The sequence below is a fragment of the Temnothorax americanus genome, unplaced genomic scaffold (genome assembly GCF_048541705.1).
Source record: "Temnothorax americanus isolate GAGA-0224 unplaced genomic scaffold, ASM4854170v1 Scaffold206, whole genome shotgun sequence".
Classification (NCBI taxonomy): domain Eukaryota; kingdom Metazoa; phylum Arthropoda; class Insecta; order Hymenoptera; family Formicidae; genus Temnothorax; species Temnothorax americanus.
In genome coordinates, this window is record NW_027509346.1 from 21,495 (window position 1) to 40,214 (window position 18,720).

Consider the following 18,720-nt stretch of genomic DNA (forward strand, 5'->3'; position numbering starts at 1 on the left):
TTTCGATATCGGAGATTTTTCAGGATTTCCTCGACAAATTTCTAGCTCCTTTTTTTATTTTTCAATCTTATGGTTTTATCTTTTGACCACGTACGCATAAAGGAAATATTGCTGTGTAAAACTTGAATTTGTTTGACGGAGTAGTTTTTAAATTATTTATGTTATACTTATAGGTATATGTGGAAGGGTAAAAACCACACATGTAAATCAATTTTTTAAAAATATTTTCTCGTGTGCGTAGATGCAATTTATATATTGTACAGATTGCATCTATGCACACAAGGAAATATTTTTAAAAGTTTGACTTACACCACTGTGGTTTTTACCCCTCCATATGTATAAAATAATACAATTTATACATATATATTACATATATATATTTAATATACATATAATTATTTAAATTTAAATAAAAAGTAGGTATATATGTATATAAAATACATCTTTGCGTAATAGAATCTGTATCAAATTACCTCGATTATACATGAAAAGATGTTTCTTATTAAAATCATCTTATAGTATAAATCACTACTAAAATGCTGTGTATTCATTCGAGTAATCAATAAAAAACCAGCAATGCGGACGTAGAAATGCATATTCTACTGCAAATTAAAGTGCGCGGATTAATTCTTGAATTATTTCTGATAGTAACTATTATTCGAAGTTCCTTTAAAATGCGCCAACGGCGGCGGATGCGATCAATCCTTTTAAGTGACGTAACATGCGATAAACTTTTCTCACAATTTTCTAGATATAACATATATACGGTATCTCAGGCAGAAATTGCACAGTGTTATTTCTTGCCAAGTTTAGAGTTGACTTATCTGAACAAAAACAAGTAAAAAAAATAGTGCAAATAATATTGTATATATATATATATAGAAATTTGCACTTGGCTTCCTCATAGAAGAAGTAATGTCTTAAGATCACGGTCTTACATACAGGTCTCTAACTCTAATGTGTGTATGTGCCAAATTTACCGAAATTTCTATAACTTATAGAACTAATTAACCAAATCTTAACAAATTGTATATGAAATAGGGATAAAATTTTCCGGGGAGTACTATAGAGTGTATAGTTTTTTGTTACCGATTTTCTGGAAACCGTTTTTTTTATTTTTCTAATTCTTGAGTAAAAAAATTAAAAAAATTGTTTTCCAGAAAATAAATAACGAAAAACTATACACTCTATAGTACTCCCCGGAAAATTCTACCTCTATTTCATATACAATTCGTTAAGATTTGGTTAATTAGATCTGGAGTTATAGAAATTTCGGTAAATTTGGCACATACATACACACATTCACACATACACACATACACACATACATACACACATACCGACATTTTTTAAAATAGCGATTTTTCGACGTTTTAGAACATTCTGAACTGAACACATTGGCAAAAGCAACTTAAAAAAAAATTTTTTTTACGAAAACAAAGCTTCCTCTATAAGGAAGCAAAAAACGCCCACATGTTTCTGTAAAGACAGTTAGCACTTTATTTTTTAAATATAATTAATAAAAATTATGGCTCTTACTCAAAGACCTCTATAAGATTCCTGATACATTTCAAAAATAGATATGATTCGATTAAATATGAAAAATAGAGATCTGGGTAAACGGAGCGTCAACTTTACATTTTCATTATTTACTAAAATTGCTAATAATTTTTTCATTTCAATCAGAAACGTGTTGTCACAGTGCTTTTCGATAAAAGCACTATCAAGAATTGTCGAGAAAATGCTATATATTTTTCATTCCTTTTCTTAACACGCAGAAATTACACTGTTAAAATTGTAGTGCCAAATTATATTCAATTTGAGTCATTTTTAACCTTTGTTGTGCACACCTCTTCAAAATTACGTATTGTGCACAGGGAGTGTATTATACCCCAGTCACTTAATTGTTTATTACAGACGTACAATTCGTTATTTTGACTCAAACAAAATTGCTGGCTATTGTGTTCAAAGCTTCCAAAATAAGGTCTAATAGGTTTCATTAATATCTTGCAACATAAAAGAATTATAAATGATATGTTAACTAAAAAAACCGAAAAATGGACTCTTTTCACTAAAAAATGCATTAAAAAGGTCCCGATCCGCATTGTACGTATTAGAAAAACGCGTTTGAAAATACGCTGGGGTCTATTCGACCCCGTGTGCACAACAAAGGTTAATCATTACTATAGATCGCCGCACTGTTCCTACTCAATATGTCATTAATTTAATTAAAATAATGTTAATTTAACTAAACCAATAGAGTTAAAATAATGCTGTTTTGTATCAAAGTAACAAATTCGATACACATGGTAGTTAAAAATAACAAAATGTTATTTAAGGTATTTAAATTTTATCCTTTAATATTTAACAGAAAATATTTTCATCCTCATCTTAATTTTAGAATCTTAATGTAATAAAACTGCACACTCTGAAACCAATTCATGTTTCTTTGATTCCGGAACACCCTATCTGTCTGTCGTTCGCGAGACATCATTCAGTGTAACGCGTTCGAATGCGATTGCGGAGCGGCTAGCATGTGCATGAAAAGTCGGTAGCGGTTCAGACCAGACACGATACCAGGGATATTTGGCTGTTCGCCAATAAGCCGAGAGCAAAACGAGCGAGTTTCACGGTCGAGATTGAACTCTAGAATGCACCCGACCAAGAGAAGAGGCCGTGATCCCGTAGAGAATTAACTTCGCGCGAATTTCCTATTGCGTTCTCATACAATTTAAAAAATAATAATAAAAACGTCATTTTTCATGCGTGACTACGCGAGATTCAAGATATTTTTTGCGTAACTTTTGAGAGAATATAACCGCGAACTACGAGTTCTTGCCGCGCTACCGTCGTAAATATCGCTACTCACGTGATATTTACGAAATCTCCATCGCCACCATTGTTCGCGGTGATCAGGAAATTGGAACAACCAATAGTTGCCTTCGAGTGCGCAGCGGTTCCTTCGCCACATCGCGTGGAAACATTTACAGTTTCGCGAAGCGAGAGGAATCGCGCAAGGTCTCGCCCGCGTGCGAAAGCGGCTGTGACCGCTGAACTGATGAGTCGCGCAACGTCTCGAGCTTGAGTGAAACGAGCTGCAGTTAGCGGGGAAAATATATTCGTTTAAGTACGTCGAAACGTTTATTTATCCTAAAGGGACACCAAGAACACCAACTGCGGGAATCTTGTTTCAGATAAACACGTCGATCTGTACATGTCCCACTCCTTATCCACCTTCATTCTTCTTTAGGACGCTTTGGATTCTTCTGGGCAGTTTTTTGTTTCGTTTACATTCTGTCTATTTTATGGTATAAACATCATTATTTCTTTTACATTCTCTTTCTTTAATTTCTGGTAGGCACTAGCCTTATTGTAACGCCTTATTTTTTGCGTGTATTCTTTCGCGTTGCATTTTTTATCATACTAGACACTACAGACGCGCGCTTCGCGCGCGCTATTTAGCTTTAACATTATGCTATTACTATTACACTATTAACCCTTGATACACACAACTGTCAAAATATACAATGACAGCTGCAAATGAAGTAAGCGCAGCAAGAGAACCAATCGGCATCGCGGAAAAGTGACAACAATACCTACGTCCTAAATACCTGTCTTGTAAATTATCACTATCATTTCTTATGCATAAATTATTATTATTATTATATACTGCGTTCCGATGGACGACGATGAGTCAGCGCCTAGACGAGAAAGGGGTTTTTTCAGGGGTTTGTCTAGAAATAACCATTCGCCGGCAGTGGAATGCACTTACTAGAGAACAACCATGCAGGAGTGCAAGCGAGGCACATATGGTAGAAAAGTTCAGGCATGTAAACTCGCACGAAATAGCTGCCACGTGTTATCCGTAGTCGACGCACGTTCGGGGCTCGTAAAAAAAGGCGAGAATTGAGTTATTATAGTTTGAACATGCCACGTTTCATTGAGCGTAAACAATCCGCGTCCCGGAACGCGGTCGACTTCGGCGAGTTATCCAAGGAAGCTTTCCTAATCCGTGAACTCTTTAACCATGAGAAAATGCATGATGCATATATCGATCGTCAGATCGATTTTATCCAGTTGTTTACTTTGATCCCGGATATGTGACTTCCCTTCTCAACTTGTAAAACAATATTAATAACGGAAATGAGTTTAAAAACTAATTTATGCGCGTACAAAGATTTCTATCAGTATACGTGAAAAAGATGACATTTAAAAATCACGAATGTCGCATACGTTTCTAAGCTGATTTTCCAGAAAACAAAATATTAAACATGTGTGACAAAATAACAATATGTTTTTTCACAAATGCACATGTTTCATTTACTTGTCCGCGCGCATCCGCACCGTCGATTATGGCACATCCCCTCTACGGTGATTAATAGCTGAAGGTGCATCGTAGCGAGAAATTGCAAGTCGCTCGTATGCGAAGTATCGCCGAAACTGAGAGCCGTCCTGTTATCGCAACGGTGCCGGCCGAGCGTTTAAAAACCGCATGTTTTTAACGAGGCATAACTCCGAATTAGCACACAGCTACATGCAGATTCCCACCGAAGATACATTCCCATAGACGCACACCGTTTGTCTGCTCAGTCTACTACTCGTATTATATATGCATCCCGTCCTGCAAATCCTTCCTCCGTAATTACAAGTTTTCCATGCATATACCTTTCTTTATCGTATTCATTTATTTCTAATTATTTTCCTCTTTCAACATTTTAGTTCACGTTTATATCATTTATCATAATTATGTTATCGTTTTCATGACTTCCTGCTCTTCTACCTGGTATCCTTTTATACCTTTGAAAACCTGAGAACGTTAGTGATCTCATCTAAACGTAATTGCAGGTTCTTGAACGGTATTTCGTCTGCTCCTAAGTTTTCGAGAGATTTTTCCGGGGTCTGTGTGTGAAGGGAGAAAAATCGTTGTCCAAGAGTACTCCTTGGGCTAAGAAAAAAGTTTAAGTAACGTCGCGCAAGAGCGCAGACAGGTTCTTCCACGCGTTGGTTCACGAGCTTTAAATTAGCGCCGTACCGTAAAGTTTTCGGGGCTCCGCTCCGTCTCCGACGCGGATGCACTCTCCCCCACATATTTGTTATGCACGCGCGAGTGCACCGGCGCGGCGCGGCGGAAGGATGCACGCGTTCCGAAGTTCAGTGAACAATCTGGGATAAAACGAACTGGGGACAGCTGTCGGACCATGTGCGGCATGTATACGTAAGCCGGTAACCGGGGAACCTGTGCGGGTCGCCTCGCCTGCTGCAACGCGGATGCAAGGATGCTCTCCAAAGGGAGGTCCTTTAATGCGTCCGATTACACGCGCGGCGCACATCCCCTCTGCTTTATTCTCTCCTGCGGCGTTGTGGCGGAAGAAAAAAATTGTTTCAATCGTTCCTGGGCAAAAGACGAGAGACGGAGTTGCATGTGCGTGTATACGTTTAAAAATGCGGAGGACTCCTCATCCCAAATCCCAAATATTCAATTAACAACAAACAGCGTAGGATTTCTATTTATTTATACCGAGTTGGCGGCAGATGTAAACTGGACTAAACTGAACTCCGGATTGAACCGAACGGAGAATCAGTGGTTGGAGCGCAATGCACGCGATGCACTCTTGAAAAACGATCCGTGACCCGGCTCCGTGACTTTATTTCTGGCCGTGCGTGGCCGTGCGTGCACGCGTGCAGCCAGACGGTCATGCAGCGACCGTAGTAAGCGGCGGCGTATTATGCGGAGGGTCTCCGCGCGGCCTATTTTACGGCCTTGAAGAAATCCTGCTTTACCGCGTCACCGTGACTGGGCACTGCGTGAACGCATCATGAGAAGAACAAAAGCACATCTACGAGGTGCAAAAGACATCACGCTGCACGACATCCGAGGCGAATATTTCCGTTCGTTAAAGTCTTGCTATATGTACTCGTTTGATAATGAGGTAATTACGTAAAAGATTAAGTAAGGAACAATCTGACTTTCCTTGTTTTCAGTGATAGTAACTATCTTCTCTGTACATCCGATTATCCAATCATTGTTAAAATTGGTTTTAAAAAATATGTAAATTGGCCAAGAGAAGATTCAGAATTATAGAGAGAACCTCAATTGGATCAAGTTACATCCCGAGGAGCATGCGGCAGTTTCTCACAGTCCCTTCCTTCGCGTGACGTCCTTCGTCCTCTGTCCTTCTTTTTCCCTTGCTCTTATGGATTTTGTTCTCGCCGCGAAGGAAACTCGTCCCGTGAAAGGATCGACGTACAAATCGCTCGAAGGGGAACGCCAGCAAAGCTGGCGATCGCGAGAACAATTTAGCGTATCCACGCTAATTCCTCTCGCACCTAATCAGGAAACCGTGGTCAAGATAGAGACAACAGAGGCGAAGGTGGGCAGAACGGATGCATGGAAATCGAGGAAAGGAGTCGTGCGAATCTCAGATTCGCGCTTGATGTATCCAACATTCCACGAATTTAATAGCTTTTTCGACTGGACTGGGTTGGGTTGATCAAACCCAATTTATTATCGCAATCAACCAATGAAACTGATCGATTTGTCGAAGTCATTAACATTTTTCGTAGTCACACTTCTCTAGAATCCCGCGGTAGTCACACTGGGTCGTATTGACCCAATCGATTTTTAATGGTTGCCACTTTAATGGTATCAGTCCTTGTATCGGTCCGGTCGGGTTCAAATAATTCTGGAGCATACCTTAAACATTCAAGAATATAAAACCTGCAGTTTTGTGAGAAATCAAATAGCAACATGTTGAAAAAAAATCGTGAACAGTGCATGATTAATGGTCTCTATACCTATAGAGGATACTTCAAACTCTTCTAGATGGCGGATCAAGCCCCATTTTAAGCTAGATATTTAGCTGATAAAATCCAAATGAGTGTGGGTCATATTGACCCAAGTCTGACTACAAAAGATTAATCGCTTTAGGAGCAATTCAAGTTCAGTCGAAAACACTACATATAAATTCTTTGCTTATTTTCTCTATCCATCCTTGAGATGTTTTTCACTTAGAAGTTTTCCGCTAAATATTCTTTATTTATTTTGTCTGTTCGCGATTCAGAATCAAACGGAAAGGAGTCCAAACTGCTCAGTAGATAATTTGTATAATGTCTAATGTCGTTACGTAAATCGTGGAAACATTAAGAAGCCGCTAATAGTCGTTTCACGAAGGTGACTCGTTGCGCATCGCGCACAAGAGCCGTCCAAGCCACAATAGCATCTCTCGGTGAGAGTGATGCAACGGTCGATGATTAATCCCGAAAAAACGCGCAGTGTTCCCAAAACAGACGATCCGTGTTAACGTTAAGCACCCGTCTCCAATGTCCTTTCGCACTTGCGCTCAGGTGAGCGAGAATTTTCCGTTACCGATAGGAACCTTGAGCGAGCGTTGCGCAAGCTGCATGCTAGCAACTGACTCGAACGTGTGCAACGCGCGCGTCGTCCCGTTCACCGATATTTTCACTTTTCATCGCGATTCCGCCGCGTGGTGCGTGGTCAGTGGCGGAACAAAGAAAACGCGGAAGAAATGTAGCGGCGGCCGTGCACACGAGCGAAAGAAAACGGAGAAACGTGAACAGAAGAAGCACGTGGGAGATGAAGTGCCGCACCGCAACGCGCGAGAAGGGCGTCGAAAGTCGGAGAACGGGCACGGATGCACTTGCTTCGACACATGTGGCAGCCAGCTCATGCTGGGAAATGTCGCGGGCGACATAATGGCGAAGAGGCATGTGTAATTTACTTGCCGTGGGCGTGACAGAAACAGAAAGTCACGTTTCGCAATTTTTCCACCGCGTGCACTCGACGAAGGTATTACGTCTATTGGGAAAGTGTTTACATCGTGACGTTGCGCTACGCAGGAGATTTATCGTATTGCATCAATCTCCCTTCCTCTTGTCAATTCTTAAATCTCAAATCGCGTGGTTTTTAATATTATCCAAATATTGGAAAAAATTAAATTACATTTAAATGCGAAGTAACGCGGTTTTTCAACGGCACGCAACACGAATGAAGCGGGAAAGAAATGAGTCTCTGTCTCTGCTCGGTAATTCGCTGGGAACGCGATTGCCACGCTCGGCACGATATCGGAATGAGCTGCGGAAATCTAACATTGGCTAGCTACCAAAAAACAATTTGGCGCAAAGCGAACAATTCGAGGATTCGCTGCCGCTCGTAACGACGAATATCCGAGGAATTCGTGCCTTAACAAAAAATATATATGAGAAATTGCTGCAAATGAACGGAATTGCTGCGAATGTACGAGATGTGCGAATATGAAACTTCTCTACCGTACCGCGACAGAAACTCCTATTTATGACGCCGAGTGCAAGTACACAGCAGGCCTAAGGGAATAAAACCGAGAAATTAGAAAGAGAGAGAGAGAGAAAGAGAGAGAAGAATACGAAAAAGGAGAAGATGATGAAAAAGAAGAAGAAGAAGAAGAAGAAGAAGAAGAAGAAGCCATGAAAGACGAGAAAGCCTTGTCGAGGAAAGGGAGGGAGCGGTCAGTGGCCCCTGTGCACCGGCTACCGCGTCCCATGGCATCGCCTCGCGTCGACGAGTTCCACGCCGCGGCGAATAATAATGGGAATTACAGAGTGGCGCACTGTGAGGACTTGAGGCCCGGGCTGCTTTTTGTCGTCGCCAGGTCTCATGAAGATAAAGCCCCGCGACTACGGTAACGAGGTCGAGACAATAGCGGTCCCGAAGCACAGCGCGGGACCTCCGGTTCTCCCGGCATTCTGAACGTTCCGCCTTTCCTTCGAGGAGCCGATGTGCGGAGGAGAGGGGCCCGTGGGCCCGATGAAGAATTCGCTGTAATGACCGAGAGACGGTGGGTCAAAAATTCAAAGATCTTCCGGCTTGCATCCGATATCTCTCAAAGGAATCTCGTCTTCTTCTTTTTTCGGACATTCGTCCTCTCTTTTACCCTTTTATCTAGTTGCTTCCAATGTATTTAATCAAAAAATTAACGGCAATAATTATGTTTTGTCTCTCTATATTTTATTCTTTTTTCTGTTAATAGTAACTGAAAAACATTATTCTGGAAATACACTTCCGCTTATTTGCTTTCTGCTATATAAACTATTATATTCTGACATTCTGGTAGAGTAGAGTTTGGATGCGCTCCAATACGTTCAAATCGGCAAAAAGGATTTCGCAGACGGGAAGAAAAATGAAGAGAAAATATAGGCTAAGCTTCAACGAGAAAGGAGATGGACGCAGGTATCAAACGCAGAGGATTCCGCGGCGTGAAGGACAGGAAAATGACTGTAATGAAGATGACGCGGTCACGGAACGATAAAAGCAAAAGGTGGCCGGCACATCCGGTCGCTCGGAACGGCGCGGGGCGGAGAGGATAACGGCCTAAGGCCACTCCGGAGCCGGTAAAGGCCGCAAACTACAATCTCCGTCGTTTGCCGAGTTTTTGTTATCGCGACTCGCAGAAATCGTTGCGTCTTGCCGGTATATAACTATCCGCCGATGCGGCGACGTTACGTTCAACTGTGCCGCAATAAAAGTATCGTACGGAGCATTCTTCACAACGCATAAGCGTACTCTTTCCAAACTGGCAAATTATTTGATCGATTTTGAATTGACTTTTCCTCTATAAAAATTCCGTGGTGTTCACGATAACTTTTCGGGATACAAACAATCGAAAAATGCAGAATTGCTCAAAAACTAAGCTCCGGTAAAAGGAACAAACAGGTAACAAAAACATTTTCAGTTCGTTTCGAATAGATTCTATTTCAATGAAATTTTAAATGTAGAGTTTACATACTTGTGAAAAGATAGATAATATTGAAAATTGGAAAATTATGTGTCTGTATGTGTGATACAAAACGGTAACTTTTTGACGTTTCCGGTGAGAGAAAATCGATTCGAAATGGGCCAAAACATTGAATGAATGGTCTCTTTTGCTTTTTCGTGATTTCAGTCCCTTCTGAAATTCGTCGCATTTTTGAATGACTAATCCAGGAAGAGTCTCCCCGGGATACGCACTCGATAGTCCTAGCCGAAGAAAGGCACACTCGCTCAATAACGTAAGTAGGAGGCTATAGAAAATGGTGGGAGCATAAGGGGGAGAGCGGCTATTCTACGGGCGAGGGAGCAGAGAGGGACTGTCGAGGACCACAGGTAAAGGCCCTTGTTCTCCATTGTGCCCCGGTAGAGCTGACGCCAGTGATAGATATACCTTTCCTAGCGCACCTACGTATGTGTATATACGGCTACCACTACAGTTTTCTGCGTGTCTTCTCTGCGTATTTTCCACACGCAGGTTAAAACGCAAGCCCTTTTTATATCGGCCAAACGTGTGGGAAACCAGCTCAGTTGTTTTCTTCCACGAAGTCTATCAGATAACGATAACGCGAGATAGCATGGCAACCAATAACGTCTAATTTTATTACTATTTGTTCTTCTTTTCTTATACTATATTTTTAATCAACGTTTTAGAGATATGTGAACTATTCGAGTACAAATCTCACCCGATTCAATTCGATTTGAATTTCTATGATTCAAATTCAAACAATTTGAAATTTTCGAATCTAGATATGGTTCGAATATGAATCACATATAGTGTTAATTTAAAAACAATTATATTTCCCATTAAAGCAAAAGTATAGTCATGTTAACAGGTAAGTACGTTAATAGGTGCGTTCAGTAATATAACCACTCACTGAGAGGCTAAGTAGCAGTTAAAAAGCTAATTTCTAATTTTTGACAGACCTCTGTAACCCTAAAATTGTAAAAGTTTAAATATGCGTAAAAAAATAGTAAGCTATGAGTATAATTAATAAAATTTTATTTTATTTGAATTTCTGTGTATGTAATTGGATAATGTTATTGGATACTACATTAGAGTATTTTAATAATTTATGTATGATTTGTCTAATTGTTTCAGTTACTGCGACATTAAATTAAATATATTTTATTAGTTTTATATTAAATATTTAAATATATTCTTTGTTTTAAAAATAATTTATTTTATATAATCAATATTATTTTTCCATATATATATTTTAAATCTCTTATTACCTATGTATTAAAATTCAATCTAATATCCAATAATTATATTGTTAATTAGAAATTATATTTCAACGATTCGATTCGATTCAACATAAAAAATCCTTGATCCACATCTTTACTTACAATGTTTACGACGAAAGGAAATCTATTCTATAAATTGTAAATCTAAGAACGGATATTTCACGGTTTTCTGTGTAACGAATGCCACTGAGCGAAACAATCTCAATTTTACAAAATCGCTCAAACAATCGCAAACAAGAATCGCTCAATTTTTATTTAAAAAAAAAAAAAAAAAAAATTGGACGCGCGATTTGGTAGGAAAGAACGAGACTTCGGCATCGCGACTCTTATCTCCCTTTATCTGCCGGTCGGCTGGTATCAATGCTCGACGTTGTCCAAAGAAAATTTAATCAATGGAGGTCTGTCCTCATTATGAAGCGTGCCAGAAGCGGAATGAGAAGCGAATCTTGATTTTTTTTCTTGTATCTTTTCTAGAAAAATTAAAGGGGCGCGAGTGACCTTTGAATCAAGGCTCGAACAAACGAGCAACTACGTGTCGATTTACTTGAATGATTTGGAGTAGACACGTTCAAACTTCAAGTTTGGAACGTCTGTGAAGTTGGCCCCACTTTTTCAAAATTCGAAAAAAATTCAAGTTCTGGACCGTATAGTTGAAGAACAGAAATCTATTTTTGACAGAATATCCGAAGATTTAACTATAATTTGAGCTTTTGGTTCAGAAAACTCAAAACTTTGAGCTCGCAGTTCGATAAGGATTCGAAGACAAAAACAATCAATTTTTGTTTGTTCCCTTCTCGCGCAATATAATCAACTATATTTACTTTGCCATTTTGCTTTAATTCAAGTTCGAACAGATACCTACACGATGCGTTCAATGTACTTGCCTCGCGAAAATATATCTTGTATTTGCGCATCTGCAGACTTTTAGTCGCACTGTTTTCGTGCTAGACGCGAGAAAAAGCGTGGAAAGTGAGTATATAGAAAGGGTTAATTCAGTATTATCCCCATGCGGCACGTGCTCACGGAGCTATTGCGCCTCGCCTCCCATCTCCCCCGCAAACGAGACGAGAGGTCAACGGTTTAACTTCGTTCGCACAATTGGTCCGGATTAACGTCGTAATAAATCTCAATTAGGGTCGCTCCTACGCCGCACACTCGACCGCCCTGGGGGAGATCTCGCAGATTTTCCCCCCGGCAAGGCGCGTTGGTCCACCGGGGGTTTCAAAACGCCGCGGGACGGCGTTTATTGAGAAGTAATCACCGTGCGAGTCGCGTGCAACGTATTTGCATACAGTTATTCACGTTTACGCGTAAACTAAATTATCTTTCCATACATAAATCTCGATCCCTTCCAGCAAACACCATTCCTCTTCGGTAGATAAACAGATAGCTAGATAAATTGAACCACTGTGTGTGGTTCGATTCAATTTAATAATATAAATCATCGATGCGTTTATGATATCCTACTCTTTTATTTAAGGATGTATGTCCGTTCAGTCATAATAAAGGGATCAAGCTGAAATTTACAGAGATTGTGCACTTATATGTTCTAAAAACCTGTGTTAAATTTCAGATTGATTGTCTGACTCGTTTAAAAAATATTAATTTTTTAATTTTCTATGTGTTCTTATGGAGATTGACAGTTTATCAAACATATATAATACATTCAGAATGTAAAGAAAAAATAGAAAACAAATCTCGAAAAAATTACGGTATATAGAGGATACATTGGCACAGGTTCTCTATAAATTTCACAATGATTCACTGACTAGTTTCTGAGAAAAAAAGTAAAAACTGCAGCACTCTCGCAGATTTTGGCGTTTGACGCCGAAGACGCCTAAAGACGTGGCAACGTCGTTGTTTCATCGGTAACTAATATAGATATTTTTCGCCTTTTTTTGCCGGTTTCCGACATTTTCAGCCGATGTTTATATACAGGATCTGAAATTCACTTGCCCTTATATATTAAAAAAGCGGGATTTTATTCACTTCAACATTTTTTATTTAACCACACTTTTCTAATAATCGGCTGTCAATATACAACAGATACTATGACAGTCATGTGATAGCAGTCGGGCGTTCAGTGCAGCCAACAGTTAAAATCGAGCGGTGTTGCCACGTCTTCTTGTGTTATTTGCTCGATATTTATATTTTTTATTCTCGTATTTAGCGTAATATTTTCATTTTATAATAATATTTTATACTATTGCGTAATATTTTTGATTATATTTAACCGTTACTTTCTGTCTTTATCCATAATGTATGATTTTTATTTCTAGCAGTTAGATTCAGGGAAGATTCCCAGCCAAAAGTTTTGAGCCTCTATTAAGAATATTTACAAATACGCTGTTAATAATCATAAAAACTTGTTAAAATCACTTAAATCAGTAACATTAATGTCCTTGTTATGATATTAAATAGTAGTAAGCCGTTAAAGTATGCATACAACCGATATATATTGAATTTCTCAGATTACTGTACTTTTGGCTGGGAAGGTATAGGTAATACATCCTTAATCGTATAATTTAAATCATTACTCCTCAATAAATAAACAACAAATCAGCGATTCAATAAAACTACTTGAATCATGAAGATTTCTTCTTGTTTGTTCCTTTGATCTTTTCGAAGATCTAGCCTCCCTGTGGTTTCCCGATTAGTAAATCCCAGACAGAGCACTTCGGATAAACAACTAGAAAAAGTTTTTCTCTGTCTTTCCCTCTCTTCATTTTTTTTCTCTGTCAATCACCGAATCTATTTACACATGTCGCAGTACCATCGCGCGTACGCCACTTGAGAATCTCTCCAAGTCTATCGTAACATAAAGAGGATGGATGTGCTCGATGTTCAAACTAATGAATTTATTGACCTCAGCTACGGATTATATTTTCTTTTCTCCTGCCTCTTTTCTTTTTATATATTCTCTTCCTGTTTTTCAGAGCAAACACTCCAAGATCGCCGGTAGTCGGCAATATTTCACGCAGAATGATTTCGCGTCTAGACTCTTCCGACAGCTTTAGCAATCGCATAAGGAGATGACCTCGACCAAACTTCGATTAACTTAATCGGCAATTAATTAAACTGGCGGGATTACTTACTGCGAGATTTCTAACTGTTATACAATTGTCCTAATCTAATCTTTCTTTCCACATGTTAAACGACAAAATAGATCGAAAATAATGCAAAGTAACGCTATTCACATTACACGGATTGTAGGAAGATCCGGAAGATCCAGGTTCGAACTCTGACTGGGGGGGGGGGGATATTTTTCGCAATAAATTATTTACAGTGATTTTAAAAAGGATGCTTATTAGCATCAAAAGTTACATCGATTGAAAAAGAACAAAACGAATGGTCGAAACGTTTACTTTATATCAATTTTTATGAATAAAGTTATTTATTAATATACTATCTTATATTTAGTCTCTCATTATTCTCTATATTGCTATAAAAAATCTTTATTGTCAAATCATTCTGTCTGTCCGACAAGTTTCGTACCCAGTAAACTTCTTGTGTTTACTGGGTACGAAACTCGGGAAATTATTGTCCCAAATCAGGATATAAGACGTCTTGAAGATCTTAATGACGTTTTTAAGACGTCTTATGTATGTCCCGATTTGTCTGGGGTAGATTTTATCATCATGTACGTCACAAACATAGAATTCTCATTATCGTGAGCATCGCAATGACAAAATAATATTGCGCGATCGAGGGCTCGCATCTTACCGGTGGCGCAGATGCCGCCGATGATCCAGACGAGGCAGACACCGGCGAGAAGGCCGCGCGTCCTCGCGGAGGCCGCCGCCGCCGGCCGCTGCTCCATTCTCTCGCCTCGCCGTTGCGCGACGTTGACCTCACTCTCTCGCTCCCCTTCTTCCCTCCCTCCCCCTCCTCCTCTCCGTCTCCGTTCGCCACCTTCTTCTCCACCGTCGTGGAAGTCCTGCTCCTTCGCTCGCAGCGGCCGCGCGTAAAGAGCCTGGCTCTGAAAGCGCACCGCGGGATCTACGCCAATCGCGGCAATCCGCGCCGCGTCCCCGTCTCACGCACACTCGCGACTCGCATTCCGCACGATGCTCTCGCTGCGCTATTCACCCCCTCCTCCCCCTCCGTCTCCCTCAATCACGTTCGAAGGAGGCGCGAGGCGTGCAAACGCGCTCGAAGCTGCTCGAAGCGGCCGGACTCGCGTCCTCTTCTTGCTCCGCGAGGTCCGAGACGAGCGGGAAGGGTAAACGAGACTCGCGATGCCCCGCGAAGGGAAAGGAAAAACGAAACGTCAGAGGTGCGGTAGATGCAGCGGAGACGAACGCGTCCCGTAACGAAATGAAAATCGCGCCTCCGCCCACCGCCTTGTTCACCAAGTTGACTTCTTCGGGCTTCTCTTTAAAGACGAGCTCGTTTCTCGTGCCCTCTTCTCCCTCTTGCTCTACCTTCCACACTTTTCTCTCTTCTCGCTGCTCCGCGCGCGCGAGAAGAGTAAAGTCCGTGAGAATCCGCAGAAATTGATGGGAACGATAGGAGAGACCAGTGTCGATCGAGATCGATCGTTATCTCCGTCTTTCTGCCGTTTAACGAACGGACAACGATCACAGGATCGGCCGCTAGATCACCGCGACGTTTCGATCGCGTTCAGTTCTCGTTCTCACTCTCGCGTCTCGTGTCCGATGCGACGCGCTTGAACTCGCGAGGATACGTACACGCGGTCTTCGCGTAATATTGACACGCGGTGTCAAGACTCCGCGCGACGGCGAATTCCTCCTCGCCGCGACTCGCGGTCTCCCTCCCCGCTCTGCAGGAGGGAAGGTGACGCGAAGGCGACGCGAACGTCGCACGCGCACGTTCACGTAACACCTAGCAACACCTGGCGAAGGTGTTCACAACACCGTTAATGCCGCTCGCGGCGAACTTCGCGGGAGATATCGGACGGAGCGCGGAACGGAAGGTAACTGCGACGCGACTTCGCGATCGCAATCGCGCGCGAGATCGATCCGCCTTCTTTCGTCACCGCGAGACGACACGACAGTTGTTCCGACTTCGAGGCGCCGTCCAAATTCCGTGTGGCCGACCACGCTTGCACCGCGTCGCTCGGCGGCTCGGCGAACGCGTTCGAACGTTCGGACGACGCGACCGCGACGGGCGAAGAACGTTAACTGTTAACTTGAAATCGCGTGCACGCGCATGCCCGTCGCCCGTCGTAGCCGTCGTAGGTCGTAGGCGCTAGTGCGCTACTGATCGGCCAATCGCCGCCGAGCGTTCGCTTGCGCTCTCTCGTACGTCGTACGGCCGCGTTCGGCAACGCATCGGCGAGCGGACGACGTCGCGCCGCCACGGCTAGAGAATCTCGTGATCCCGTCGGTCGAGAGAGCGGATTCGCTGATTTCTGAAAAACTTTGTATCAGCGTGCCACTTGTTGAATGTCGAAAGAACGAAAGAAGAGAATAAGGACTAATAATATTACTATATACGTTTACGCGCGAGCGTTACTTCCTGGGTCATGTTCCAAAACTCACTCTAGTTAACTAAAATGCTATAGTGTACGTGACGTAAACTATAGATTTTAGTTACCCAGAGTGAGTTTTGGAACATGACCCTGTAATCTAACTTACGATAATTCCTCCGCGTAAACGGGGTTCTGTATGCGTACATATAATACCTACACATTGCATATATGTTTCGCTTCATATTAAGTAATTAAGCTATGTATATAGAGTGTGGACCTCGCCCTAATAGCGTTGTTTACGTTTTTTGAACGTAAATTGTAATCCGCTTATGGCGGAGCCCCTCCCCCGCATAAAAAAATTAATTTAACTTTAATTAAGCCTATATATTTCTAAAAATTTGATATTATAAAAATATAGAAACAAATATTAATTATAGAATTTTTTTTGCTATTTTTCTCACCAAAAATGCCCCCGAAAACCACACATTTCATTAAGGAGCCAAAGTTATCGTAATTATCCCTTTATTTTTAACACTATAGTATATATCTCAAAAATTAGAACAGTATATATAATTAATATTAATATTTCCTATTTTACTATCGGATGAACGGTTCCACCACACAAATTTGATAACGCTTAAAGAGATCTTGCTAAATAGTTGTTTCCCTCTATTGACAATTAATAAACAAATAAAAAACAGATTGTTTGCACTAAAAAATCGCAAAGACTCTACGGAATCAGATAACGATACTGGTAATAGCGCGTTTGATGCATCGAGACACATATTTGTCTTTGCCGTATTATATTAAAAGCGTGAGTGAAGATATAGGTCGTTAACAATTACTACGTTTACGCGAGCGTTACTTCTGTAGTAACTTACGATAATTCCTTCTCGTAAACAGGATTTTCCTTCGCGTATAAACGGAATTTTGTAGTAACTTATGATAATTTACTCCGCGTAAACGGGTAAATTATCGTAAGTTAATACAGAAGTAACGCTCGCGTAAACGTAGTAAATGTCGGTCTGAATATTCTGCATACGATTTCTAAAAATCTGGACAGCATTATATCAAGAGATGAGGTAAAGCAACTATTACCAAGAACACAGAAAATGTATACAAAATAAATTATAATGATTGTATTGTAAGTATGACTTATAATTTTTTGTTTAGCATAAAAAATACTACCAGAAACCATCGTCAAATCAAGGGGCCACAGTAATTGTTCCGGTTAATTTATTGAATCAAATAAGTTAAAAAGTAATACAGGGTGTCCTATTTTAATAACTTAAACACCATATTCAACTAAATATTTCGAAAACAATACATTTTCGAAAAAAATGTTTCAAATAAAAGTTGTAGGGTTTAAAAAGAGAGCCATTATGAGTTGACTAAATTTTGAGTCCGCGCGGCGTCCACTTTGGAACAATATAAGGCCCACCTTGATTTCTTTCATGAAAACTCTAATTTTTTATTGTACCATCTTTTTTCTAATTTATTTGCACAACTTTTGTCTGAAACATTTTTCTATTTCCCTAATACTTTTTGAGATATTCAAAGAAAATTTAGTAACTTTTTTAATATTTAGCTTACGATAGCTAATTATTTGTTGGAGGAAAAAGTGGTACAGGACTTTCTTTACTTGATTTTGTCTCAAAAATATGCTATTGCAATATCATAGTACTTCAATTTTTTTTAAATATTTAATATATACATACATGAAAGCTCCAAGGAGATGCATACAGAAGTTGTTCAAATGAATTAGTAAAAAAAGATGGAATATAATAAAAAATTAGAATTTCCATGAAAGAAAATCAAGTTGGGTCTTATTGGGTCCAAAGTGAATGTCGGACTCAAAATTTAGTTTTAGCTCATCTATATAATGGCCCTCTTTAGACCCTACAACTTTTATTTGAAACATATTTTTTTGGAAAATGCATTGTTTTCAAGATATTTTGGTGTCTAAGTTAAAATGAGACACCCTGTATATTAGAAATCAAAAATTTAAAGAAACATAAACCCCTAAAGAGAAATATTTTTCTTTTGTGTATGTGTGTGCACACACGTACACGGAATAAGTTATGAGCAATAATATTATATTATATATTTTCAATTATTCTTATATAATATTTCTGCAATATTGTTCTAATATTTCGACGAAATTGTGCAATTGCAATGTCTCTGTAATATCTCTGCAACATTGCATTGCAACTTGCAATGTTACTGCAAGCATCTGTGC

The 18,720-nt window shown here is 40.1% G+C and overlaps 2 long non-coding RNA genes across 3 annotated transcripts; one reads left to right on the forward strand and one right to left on the reverse strand.

Moving 5' to 3' along the window:
• Nucleotides 1-6,456: 6,456 nt before the first annotated feature.
• LOC143897620 (uncharacterized) lies at nt 6,457-16,936 on the reverse strand. The gene is made up of 2 exons (XR_013256965.1): nt 14,771-16,936; nt 6,457-6,694 (listed from the first exon to the last, which is right to left on the reverse strand). It is a non-coding gene; the product is annotated as an uncharacterized LOC143897620 (long non-coding RNA).
• Nucleotides 6,726-10,809, forward strand: LOC143897624 (uncharacterized). 2 transcript variants are annotated; one of them, XR_013256968.1, is made up of 3 exons: nt 6,726-8,831; nt 9,113-9,706; nt 9,936-10,809. It is a non-coding gene; the product is annotated as an uncharacterized LOC143897624 (long non-coding RNA). The 2 variants fall into 2 exon arrangements; XR_013256967.1 differs by having other exon boundaries at nt 9,113-9,384.
• Nucleotides 16,937-18,720: the final 1,784 nt, after the last annotated feature.